The sequence below is a fragment of the Microcaecilia unicolor genome, unplaced genomic scaffold, assembly GCF_901765095.1.
Source record: "Microcaecilia unicolor unplaced genomic scaffold, aMicUni1.1, whole genome shotgun sequence".
Classification (NCBI taxonomy): domain Eukaryota; kingdom Metazoa; phylum Chordata; class Amphibia; order Gymnophiona; family Siphonopidae; genus Microcaecilia; species Microcaecilia unicolor.
The window spans coordinates 4729-16520 of NW_021963718.1; the positions used below are offsets into that span (position 1 = coordinate 4729).

The 11792-nt window shown below is 42.5% G+C and overlaps 1 long non-coding RNA gene across 1 annotated transcript; it reads right to left on the reverse strand.

Annotated features, from left to right (window-relative positions):
* Nucleotides 1-207: 207 nt before the first annotated feature.
* LOC115459587 lies at nucleotides 208-7612 on the reverse strand. Its single transcript, XR_003940304.1, has 5 exons — nucleotides 7598-7612; nucleotides 7374-7423; nucleotides 6641-6727; nucleotides 3229-3324; nucleotides 208-328 (listed from the first exon to the last, which is right to left on the reverse strand). It is a non-coding gene; the product is annotated as an uncharacterized LOC115459587 (long non-coding RNA).
* Between the last annotated feature and the right edge of the window lie 4180 nt (nucleotides 7613-11792).

Here is an 11792-nt window from a genome sequence, read left to right on the forward strand (position 1 = left end):
TCTGTGAAGAAGGGTGGAAGATGATTGAGAATGAGGTGGAGAATATTTGTGTACAGCCTCTGGGGTATCCCTCAGCCCTGTCAATCTGAGATACTTGCTACAAATATTAACCTCATTGTATATAGACAACAATAAGACAATCACTGAACGAAGCTGCAAAGATTTTATTTACTCTACTAAAAAGTAACCAGAGCTCCAGTAATGTCACCGGGAGTCCCTGGAGGGCTGTGGGAGTAGAGGGTACAGGGGTGGTGTCCTCAAGCGGGAGAAAGACTCTTCTGAATTTCAACAGTGAGGCTGGTCCAAAATCAAGTACAGGTCCGGTTCACTAGAGGAGGAGAGAGAGGTGGAAAAGCATGAGCAGAACCAGGGGGAATATCTCGCCCCCACCTCACAACATCATATAGAGCACTAACACTCCTACCTAGACCCTGAAACTCAGAACAGTGGAAGGAGTTCCTGATATGTCCTCAGCTAAGTAGAGTCACAGAGCTCAAAACAGGAGTTATTAAAACAAACTTGGCTACAGTCCCAGCAAAGAGCCCTCAAAGGAGTCTCAAGTCACAGTAGAGAACATTTGGAAGAGTCCCAACCTTATTAATTTTTGAAATATGACCTATTAGATCCCATGACTGCCCCATGAATAAGTCCTGTGACTCTAAAAAGGGCTTCAGTTTATCCTTTATTGAAGAGGAGTGTTCTGGATCTTACTCAGGTTGAGAGCTATCGTCCTATTTCATCTTTGACTTCATAAATATTGCTTAACATGTTGTATTCCTTAGGTATTCAGGGTAGTGTGTTGGTTCTGCTCTATTCTATAGAGCCTTTTAAGGATGGTCTGTTATCACAACAGATGTCTCTCATGGTTCCGCCATTTCTGCGATATTTAATATTTAATGCCAATCTGTTGTGTATTGCCATGATCGGAAGTCCATTATCATCTTTATCTGCTTAAAAAACTACTACTACTACTACTACATATCTTTTCTAAAGCGCTACTAGTCAAACGCAGTGCTGTACACCTGAACATGAAGAGACAGTCCCCATTGCAATCTAATTAGGACAGACAAACAGGAGAAACAAGAGATAAGGGGATATTAAAGTGAGGATCATAAAATAAGGGTTCTGAACAAGTGAATAAGGGTTAGGAGTTAAAAGCAGCATCAAAAAGGTGGGCTTTTAGCTTAGATTTGAAGACGGTCAGAGATGGAGCTTGATGTACCAGCTCAGGAAGTCTATTCCAGGCTTATGGTGCAGCAAGATAAAAGGAACGGAGTCTGGAGTTAGCAGTGGAGGAGAAGGGTGCAGATAAGAGAGATTTACCCAGTGAACGGAGTTCCCTGGGGAGGAGTGTAGGGAGAGATGAGAGTGGAGAGGTACTGAGGAGCTGCAGAGTGAATGCACTTATAGGTCAATAAGAGGAGTTTGAACTGTATGCGGAAATGGATAGGAAGCCAGTAAAATGACTTGAGGAGAGGGCTAATATGAGCATAACGACACTGGTGGAATATTAGTCGTGCAGCAGAATTTTGAACAGATTGAAGAGGAGAGAGATGGCTAAGTGGGAGACCTGTGAGAAGCAAGTTGCAATAGTCTTAAGTGAGAGGTGATAAGAGTGTGGATAAGGGTTCTGGTAGTGTGCTCAGAAAGGAAAGGGCAAATTTTGCTGATATTATAGAGAAAGAAACGACAGGTTTTAGCAGTCTGTTGAATATGTGCAGAGAAGGAGAGGGAGGAGTCGAAGATGACCACAAGGTTAGGAGCTGATGAGACAGGAAGGATGAGAGTGTTATCCACAGAAGTAGAGAATGGGGGAAGAGGAGAGGTTTGTGTAGGGGAAAAGATAAGAAGCTCAGTCTTGGTCATGTTTAGTTTCAGATGGCGCTGAGACATCCAGGCAGTAATGTCAGACAGGCAGGCTGATACTTTGGCCTGCATTTTGGCTGAGATTTCTGGTGTGAATGGGTATATCTGGGAGTCATCAGTGTAAAGATGATACTGAAAACCATGGGATGAGATCAGAGTATCAAGGGAAGAAGTATAGATGGAGAAAAGAAGACAGATCCCAGGACAGATCCCTGAGGTACACCAACTAACTGACAGTGGGATAGAAGTAGAGGAGGATCCACTAGAGTATACACTAAAGGTACGCTGGGAGAGATAAGAAGAAAACCAGGAAAGAACAGAGCCCTGAAATCCAAGTGAGGACAGCGTATCAAGGAGTAGGCTGTGATCAACAGTGTCAAAAGCAGCAGCATCTTTATACAGTTTTATTTTCTTGTGCAGCAATTACAGAGTGCAAGTACCTCGGAGAAATCTTGGACTCTGTTATCTTTCAAATCTGAAGAAACGGTTCTCTGAAGATAATTTTCGGACTGTTCTGCAGGCTCTAGTACTTACAGTATTGGATTACTGCAATTTTCTGTACTTAGGCCTCTTGCCATCAGTGACTGATTTTTAAATCTTTGAGAGCTGATGATTCTCCCTCACTAACCTGTTTTAGCTTCTATCAACCCTCTCGTAGTTTGCCTTCTATTGATAAGTGCTTATTGAATATTCCGTCATCTAAACATGTCAAGCATGTACACCACCTTGGGCAATTTGGTTACTGTGATTTTTAAATATTTTAACTAACGAACTAACTAAATCTCACTGTAATACGGAAATGCACACTCTACGTTTTTCAGTGACCGTCTTGTGTTAGGGGGATTTGGTGTCACTACACTTGTGTCAGTGTGATATTGATACACTATGGAATTTATTAATTTCATTTATCTGAGAGAACTAGGCAGGACTGTGAGATTTTCATGTACATACTACCTAGTTGTATATATGGTAATGGAGTTATACTAATTCACATTCTTTTGGTCTGGTGTCCTTTTCCTGCTTCCCTGGGTTTCCATCTCAGTCAGATTTAGCCTCCTTTGGGCTGTGGTGTCAGGAACCTTCATTCAGGTGTTGCTCCCTGAGGTTTAATCCCCCTCACTGGTAACCCCATTTCCATCCCACCCACCCATTTCAGCTCCTAAACTCTGCCTGAGAGGCACAGATGCAGCTCCTGTGATAGAGAAGGGAGGGGTATTGCCAAGGGTCCAGTATTTCTATTTCCAGTATCCACGATGAATTGTAAGCCACATTGAGCCTGCAAAAAGGTGGGATAATGTGGGATACAAACGCAATAATAATAATACTCTGAATTATTTTCTTTATACACAGCTCAATACTCACATTTTCTCTCATGGTAGAATAGAAGATTTTCCCGTACGCATTTCACAACAACAAAGCAGAGCATCTATAAGTGATAATTTCATCTCATATTTAGTTCTGTAAATATAAGACACAGAGATTGAGGTTTGTACACAGAACACACACCAACCCTCGCTGATGACAGAACATGGGTCCAAAATTAGGAATGTTTTGTGCAGTAACAACGATGGGCCCTGACATAGGAGCCAACTTTTCAAAATTATTGGGGGTGCTAAGCCTAATGAAAATAACCCCTCCCTGGACACATACAAGGAATTTGCTCAATACTGGGGGTGCTCAAGCACCCACAGCACCCACAGAGTTGGCTCCTATGAGCCTTGACGCAGCTTTGCAAAACATGTCATGTTGGCTCAAGTCCAAAATATATAATCAACAAGCTTTAAGATATGTGAAGTATGAATTTTAAAATAATTATGACAAGATAAGTTTTGATATTTTGGATTTCTGTGATAAATTTGGGACTGAAGATGAGACAAGTGAGTTGTCGTTATCAAGAATATTTTGCCTGTTCTGGAGTCTATACAGAGGAGAATGTTTCCTCTTACAGCTTACTAAAAAAACATTATTCAGATCCTGGTATCACCTCAGTGTCAGCAACACACAGTCCCTCCACTGCCAACTATTTTGTCAAGCAAGGAAGGTTTTTCTGAGTCTGTAAACCTTCCAAGCCCTGCCCCACTCTTCTACAACTTGTCTCAATTTCCCCAGGCATCTAACCACACTTGCAGATGCCCCACCAGCTGCCTAGTAGCCGAATCCCTACTCAGTCTGCCAATGCCCATATCTGCCTTCCTCATTAAGTCACAAATTCACATCCCTGAGTTCTGCATTTTTTTTTTCTGAAGGGGTGGACACATTTGCATGGTGTGGCAGGTAAGTGGAGCATTGCCCCCTCAGTCATTGTAAAACAGAATACCTCTTTGCCATAATCCTCCCCTAATTCCCCATGGTCAATCATCCCCTCCCCCCTTTACTACTACTACTACTACTACTACTTAGCATTTCTATAGCGCTGCCAGGGTTACGCAGCACTGTACAAGTTTAAACACGGGGAGGGACAGTCCCTGCTCAAGAGAGCTTACAATCTAACGGTAACAGACTACGTAGTCAGTGTAGGTAACAGGAATGGGGAAGGTGGTTAGGCGCCAAAAGCAAGGGAGAAGAGATGGGCCTTGAGTAAGGACTTGAAGATGGGCAGAAGGGGCGGAGTCTGGAGTTAGCGGTGGTGGAGAAGGGTACAGATAGGAGTGATTTGTCCTGAGAGCGGAGGTTACGGGTGGGAACATACGGGGAAAGGAGGGTAGAGAGGTAATGGGGGGCAGCAGATTGAGTGCACTTGAAGGTCAATAGGAGAAGCTTGAACTGTATACGGTAGTGGATTGGGAGCCAGTGAAGCGACTTGAGGAGAGGGGTGATATGAGAGTATCGGTTCACGCGATAGATAAGACGTGCGGCGGAATTTTGGACAGATTGAAGGGGGGATAGGTGGCTAAGCGGGAGGCCAGCGAGGAGAAGGTTGCAATAGTCAAGAAGAGAGGTAACAAGCGAGTGGACGAGGGTTCGGGTGGTCTGTTCAGAGAGGAATGGGCGAATTTTGCTAATATTATAGAGGAAGAAGCGACAGGTCTTAGCTGTCTGTTGGATATGGGCAGAGAAGGAGAGGGAGGAATCGAAGATGACTCCGAGATTGCGTGCTGAAGAGACGGGGAGGATGAGGGTGTTGTCAACAGAGACGGAAAGTGGGGAAGAGGAGAAGAGGGTTTGGGTGGGAAGATAAGGAGCTCAGTCTTTGCCATGTTCAGTTTCAGATGCCGGTTGGACATCCAGGCAGCGATGTCGGAAAGGCAGGCTGAAACTTTGGCCTGGGTTTCAACTGTGATGTCAGGAGTGGAGAGGTAAAGCTGGGTGTCATCGGCATAGAGATGGTACTGGAAACCTCCCCTCCCCCTCCTCTGCAGTCTGTCTCTCCCATCCCAGTTCCTCCTTGTTGCTCTGAAAGCATCAGTGCTGAAAAGAACAGTACCATGCCACATGATATCTCATTCAAGTGTACGACAAGTCTCTTCTGAGTCCCGATCCATCTGACTCATACAGGGCCGGTCTTAGTCAGGGGCGACAGGGGTGGTCACACAGGGCCCCATGCTCCTAGGGGCCTTGCATCTCTGCTACTTCTGTCCTCCTGTCTCGGAACACCTTCCTACTCCATACCTTAATGTGCATCTACATTTCCTTTTGATGCCACTTCCTGTTTCTGCAAGGGTAGGATGCAGCAATGAAGAGACTCTGGGCTCAGCAGCTGATGGGATATGAAAATCGCTGCTGCTGTATGCCACTCTCTACTGAAATGTGATGGATGCACATCAAAATATGGGTAGAGGTGGGGTTCTGAGAGCTTTGCACCTCCTTTTACACTCTGATAATAGCTTATGGTGGTGGGCGCTGGCAGGGGTAGGGGCCCCTCTGAAGTGGTCTGCATAGGGCCCCCCAATTGCTAAGACCGGTCATGGATGCGTACTTCCTGTTGCCTTGTGGGCAGGACCTGAGAGGAAACTTGCCGTGCATTTAGACCTGAGACCTGGCAGCACAACACTGTTCTTTTCACTGCTGAGGGAGTGTTAAGAAAAGGGGGACAGAGAGGGGAGATGCTGAGCCAACAGAGGAGAGATGCTGGATAGAGGGAAGGAGAGAGAAAAGGAACCTGATGATTGCATTTGATAGGGTGGTAGAGGGTCTGATGCTAGGGTTGAGGATGGGAGAAAAGGGCCGATGGTGGCAGATCTAATCTAATGCCAAGTTTATATACCACACAAATCCCAACATGATATTCTAGGCAGTTTACAATACAAGAAGTTGCACAGAAGCAGGAAAGAACAGAACAGTAGGATTAACAAAAGGTCTTCAATTTCTTATACAACTATTCATAGTTACATAACTTTGGTAAAGAATTCCATTCAGTAATAGCATCAACCTGATGTTTAAATCTTATATTTCCAAAAACCGGTACCTCAGTACTAAATTTTCCTGCATTCTGACAGAATTATTTTAAAAAAAGAACTGACTTAACAGTTCATAATTCCCATACAACACTTGATAGACTAAACAAATAATTTTAAAAATGATTCGTGCAGGAGTGGAAGTTATTCGGATCTGATGTGGGGTCTGGGAGAAAGGGGAAATAACTGCAGACCTGAGGATTGGATAAGGGGGCTGAAGTGGGAGATTGCAGAGAGATGAGAGAAGAGGTGAGTAGAGAGGAGAGATAATTGGAAGGAATAAAGGTGCAGAGAAGAAAGGAGAGAAAGGGTGGTGAAGAAACAGAATCAAGAAAGAGGTTAGGGTAGGGACAATACAAGTGTCTGACAGATGTACTTACTTTTTAAGGTAACATACTCTACAGTCATTGTCCAAGATTTCCACGGAAAAGTCACATTTAGGGTTCTCATTTGCAAACTGAAAAAAACTGAAGAGAGATATGATACAAGTCTTTATACTGAGTGGAGTGGAATGGGTAGAGGTGAATCATTTGTTTACTCTTTCCAAAAATACTAGGACTAGGGGGCACGCAATGAAGCTACAAAGTAGTACATTTAAAAAGAATCAGAGAAAATATTTCTTCACTCAATGTGTAATTAAACTCTAGAATTTGTTTCTAGAGAAATTGGTAAAAGCAGTTAGCTTAGAAAGTTTTAAAAAGTTTTGGATAGTTTCCTAAAAGAAGTCGATAGAAATAGAATAAAGATGATACCTTTTTTATTAGACTAACGTAATACATTTTTGATTAGCTTTTGAAGGTAGCCCTTCTTCGTCAGATCAGCATTTCTCTGTTTTATTTTATTCTATTTCTATTGACTGGCTTTAGAAGTGGACTAACAGGCTACCACATCTCTTTCCTAAAAGAAGAATCCATATGCCATTATTAAGATGGACTTGGGAAAATCCAATGCATATTCTAGGATAAGCAGAATAAAATCTGTTTTGATCTTCTGAGATCTTGCCAGGTACTTGTGATCTGGATTGGCCACAGGATACTGGTCTTGATGGACCTTCAGTCTGTCCCAGTACAGCAATGCTTATGTTCTTATGTATTTATATTCTTATATTCTTACCCAGGTATACCACATAAATTGTCCAAATTCTGTATGTCTCCACAAAAAGTCTGTAAAGAATAAAAAGAAGAGTCAAAGGTCATAGGAATCCTCACATAGATGATGCCTGGGAGGGTTTGAGAATGTGGAGTGAGTAATAATTCGAGTGTTGGGGGTGTGAAGATGGGGAGATTTAGTATCAGAGGAGTCCTTAGACGTATGGGGTTATCTAAATTTATATCTACCTTGGGAGTCACTGCACGAACACTCAGATTCTCTAAACCTAGAAAGAAGGAAAGAGGAAAAAGAAAAATATTTAAATATCATAATTTGCTTGAATAACACTGGAAGCTACAACTCTGACAGTCTGCACCTCTCTTCCTAAAGTATTACAACATCCTTCTTGTCTCCTCCTTCTGAGGACCAGGTCTAGTTTAATGCTATATTGGCCCTAGGCAAACATATTTTTCTGAGCCCCAGACCATGTCCCCTGCCATGATCTTTATTTATGATTTCTTCCCCCACCCCAATATTTAATAAATGTCTATATGCAAATACCACATTTAAACGAGTGGTAATGTTGAATAGCTTGCCACAGTTCCAACAGGATTCTTCCAACAGCGAGTTAACATAATTGGAGAGCAGTTTGGAAAGCCGCGTGATAGAGCTGGCAATCGTATACGGACATGGACTGAACCCAGTGTGGACGTGGCATCTCTGACCATATAACGTTAAGTGCCTGGATTTATTATATTATAGAAAACAGTGAAAGAGTATGGTTCATTGTTTAGATTAAGAGAGTTTCGGGGTAGTTGGAGTAAGTGATAGGATTGACCCACTAGTTCTTTAGTTTTGAGGAAGGTGAACATTTATTTCATTTTATTATTTGAAATTAATTAAGAGCACAGGTGTACATTTGCTTATATAAATTGAAAAGATTCAAAGAGAAGTTCTATGATCCAGAAGCTTGTCCACCCTTAGAGACGTAAATCACTTCGGTGTAGCCTCGCTTGGGTAAGTTTATACTCTGAGAACTTCCTTATGATTTCCATATATTAACACAAAAATATATTTCAGTACACTTTTGGGCCAATCCTTTCACTGGTATTATCTCCATGATATTATGCCCTGATTTGTATAATTAACTAATAAAAGTGCGTCATGAAAGACTCAAGAGGAAATTGGAAAGTCATTGTATAGGAGGTAGTTCCTATTGTGGATTAAAAACTGGTTAAAAGATAGAAAACAGAGAGTAGAGTTAAATGATCTGTATTCTCAATGTGCTGTGTCCGCTGGTTTTTTAACTGGTAGACTTGCCATCCAAATGGCAGATGACCGATGCATATGTGAAAAAGGAACCCGAACTATAGCAAATAGAATGATAGGTATTATTAGGAGAGGAATGGAAAATGAGGATGTTATAATGCCTTTGTTTTACTCCACGGTGCAACCGCACCTCGAATATTGTGTGTAATTCTGGTCACCACATCTCAAAAATGATATAGTGGAATTAGAAAAGCCCCCTCCCTGCCCATCTTCAAATCCTTGCTCAAAGCCCACCTCTTCAATGTCGCTTTCGGCACCTACATAAGTACATAAGTAATGCCATACTGGGAAAAGACCAAGGGTCCATCGAGCCCAGCATCCTGTCCACGACAGCGGCCAATCCAGGCCAAGGGCACCTGGCAAGCTTCCCAAACGTACAAACATTCTATACATGTTATTCCTGGAATTTTGTATTTTTCCAAGTCCGTTTAGTAGCGGTTTATGGACTTGTCCTTTAGGAATTCGTCCAACCCCTTTTTAAACTCTGCTAAGCTAACCGCCTTCACCACTTTCTCCGGCAACGAATTCCAGAGTTTAATTACACGTTGGGTGAAGAAAACATAAGTACATAAGTAGTGCCATACTGGGAAAGACCAAAGGTCCATCTAGCCCAGCATCCTGTCACCGACAGTGGCCAATCCAGGTCAAGGGCACCTGGCACGCTCCCCAAAACTTTTCTCTGATTTGTTTTAAATTTACTACACTGTAGTTTCCTCGCATGCCCCCTAGTCCTAGTATTTTTGGAAAGCGTGAACAGACGCTTCACATCCACCTGTTCCACTCCACTCATTATTTTATATACCTCTATCATGTCTCCCCTCAGCCGTCTCTTCTCCAAGCTGTATAGCCCTAGCCTCCTTAGTCTTTCTTCATAGGGAAGTCGTCCCATCCCCGATATCATTTTAGTCACCCTTCGCTGCACCTTTTCCAATTCTACTATATCTTTCTTGAGATGCGGCGACCAGAATTGAACACAATACTCAAGGTGCGGTCGCACCATGGAGCGATACAACGGCATTATAACATCCTCACACCTGTTTTCCATACCTTTCCTAATAATACCCAACATTCTATTTGCTTTCTTAGCCGCAGCAGCACACTGAGCAGAAGGTTTCAGTGTGTTATCGACGACGACACCCAGATCCCTTTCTTGGTCCGTAACTCCTAACGTGGAACCTTGCATGACGTAGCTATAATTCGGGTTCTTTTTTCCCACATGCATCACCTTGCACTTGCTCACATTAAACATCATCTGCCATTTAGCTGCCCAGTCTCCCAGTCTCATAAGGTCCTCTTGTAATTTTTCACAATCCTGTCGCGATTTAACGACTTTGAATAACTTTGTGTCATCAGCAAATTTAATTACCTCGCTAGTTACTCCCATCTCTAAATCATTTATAAATATATTAAAAAGCAGCGGTCCTAGCACGGACCCCTGAGGAACCCCACTAACTACCCTTCTCCATTGTGAATACTGCCCATTTAACCCCACTCTCTGTTTCCTATCCTTCAACCAGTTTTTAATCCACAATAGGACATTTCCTCCTATCCCATGACCCTCCAATTTCCTCTGTAGCCTTTCATGAGGTACCTTGTCAAACGCCTTTTGAAAATCCAGATACACAATATCTACCGACTCCCCTTTGTCCACATGTTTGTTCACTCCTTCAAAGAATTGAAGTAAATTGGTCAGGCAAGATTTCCACACACAAAAGCCATGCTGACTTGGTCTCAGTAATCCATGTCCTCGGATGTGCTCTGTAATTTTGTTTTTAATAATACCCTCTACCATTTTCCCCGGCACCGATGTCAGACTCACCGGTCTATAATTTCCCGGATCTCCCCTGGAGCCTTTTTTAAAAATGGGCGTTACATTGGCCACCCTCCAATCTTCTGGTACCAAGCTCGATTTTAAGGATAAGTTGCATATCACTAGCAGTAGCTCCGCAAGCTCGTTTTTCAATTCTATCAGTACTCTAGGATGAATACCATCCGGTCCAGGAGATTTGCTACTCTTCAGTTTGCCGAACTGCCCCATTACATCCTCCAGGTTTACCGTGAAGTCAGTAAGTTTCTCCGACTCGTCCTCTTGAAATACCATTTCCGACACCGGTATCCCACCCAAATCTTCCTCGGTGGGATACTAACCATTATACATCTATTCAGGAAATCTACCCTGCCCCAATCTTGTTTGACTGCACTTTTTGTCCTTTAGATTGTAAGCTCCTTCAAGCAGGAACTGTCCTCTGTCTTAAATTGTACAGTGCTGCGTAACCCTGGTAGCGCTTTAGAAATGTTAAGTAGTAGTAGTAGTAGATCAAGGCAGATAAAGATCTGCACGGTATATCCATTATCTTCATCTGTAAATTAAGTAAGTCAAGCATAAGATTTAATTAGAATAAATTGAGTCAGACAGGATCATGTGCAGATGGCAAAAGCATGCACTGATGAATATACCTGCAGTTGCTTACTTATAAGCATTTCAAGCAGTTTAGTGACTAAAGGAATGCCAGCTATTGGCCTAATGTTGTACAAAGATGATACATCTAAACCTTTTGATTTGGGCATAGGACTAAGTGCTATCTGTCCCATATGCAGAGGTAATCATCCCAAGAAATATTAAATGTGGGGGATTGGTAAATAATGTAAAGGGACACTTATCTAATACACGAAGCCCACAAATTATAGCTTTGAGCTAGATATTCTTATGCTACTACTACTATAAATCATTTCTATAGCGCTACCAGTCGTACTCAGCGCTTTACAATTGAACATGAAGAAAAGACAGTCCCTGCTCAAAAGAGCTTACAATCTAAATCAGGACAGACAGACAGGACTAATAAGGATAAGGGTAGGACACACAGAAGGACATGTACACGAGGGGCATAATCGAACGGAAACGCCTATCTCCATGGGTGTTTATCTCCGAGAACGGGTCCGTGAAGGGGCAGGCCGAACTGTATTTTCGAAAAAATGGACGTTTACTATGTTACTAATTACTGTAATAAAATGCACCAGTCCCAGTACAGAACCTTGTTGAATAGATAGGTTGTCAGAGATTTGTGAAAGTTAGTTATTTCATTAATTGTTTTCAAGTTAGTTGGTAGTGCATTC